Here is a 361-nt window from a genome sequence, read left to right on the forward strand (position 1 = left end):
GCTGGATAGGGGATAAATGCTTGATATCATGCACTCTCCCCTAGGTTTCTTTATGGTATCTATTTTCACAAGTTCACATTTTTTCTTCAATATTTTAATAATTTGTTCGATGTAATTTCTTTAACAGTTTTGGATTGAGTGCTAGGAATTGCACTTTAAAACTTAAGACCTCGTTAATCATTCGCTAGCACAAGTTTCGACTTCTAATAAGAGTTGTCGTTCTTAGGGGGGCGACAGCTGTTACGAAAAAACAGAATTTAACATATGGTGATGCCATATTTTTTCAGTTGTTTAATTAAAACATTAAACTGAAATTTGTGAAACTTTTATTTTTGAACCAATTTTAATCAGTGATAAGTAT

The sequence above is a fragment of the Leptinotarsa decemlineata genome, unplaced genomic scaffold (assembly GCF_025532065.1).
Source record: "Leptinotarsa decemlineata unplaced genomic scaffold, Ldec_3_MD MMD2_P_RNA_scaffold_11, whole genome shotgun sequence".
NCBI classification, from domain to species: Eukaryota; Metazoa; Arthropoda; class Insecta; order Coleoptera; family Chrysomelidae; genus Leptinotarsa; species Leptinotarsa decemlineata.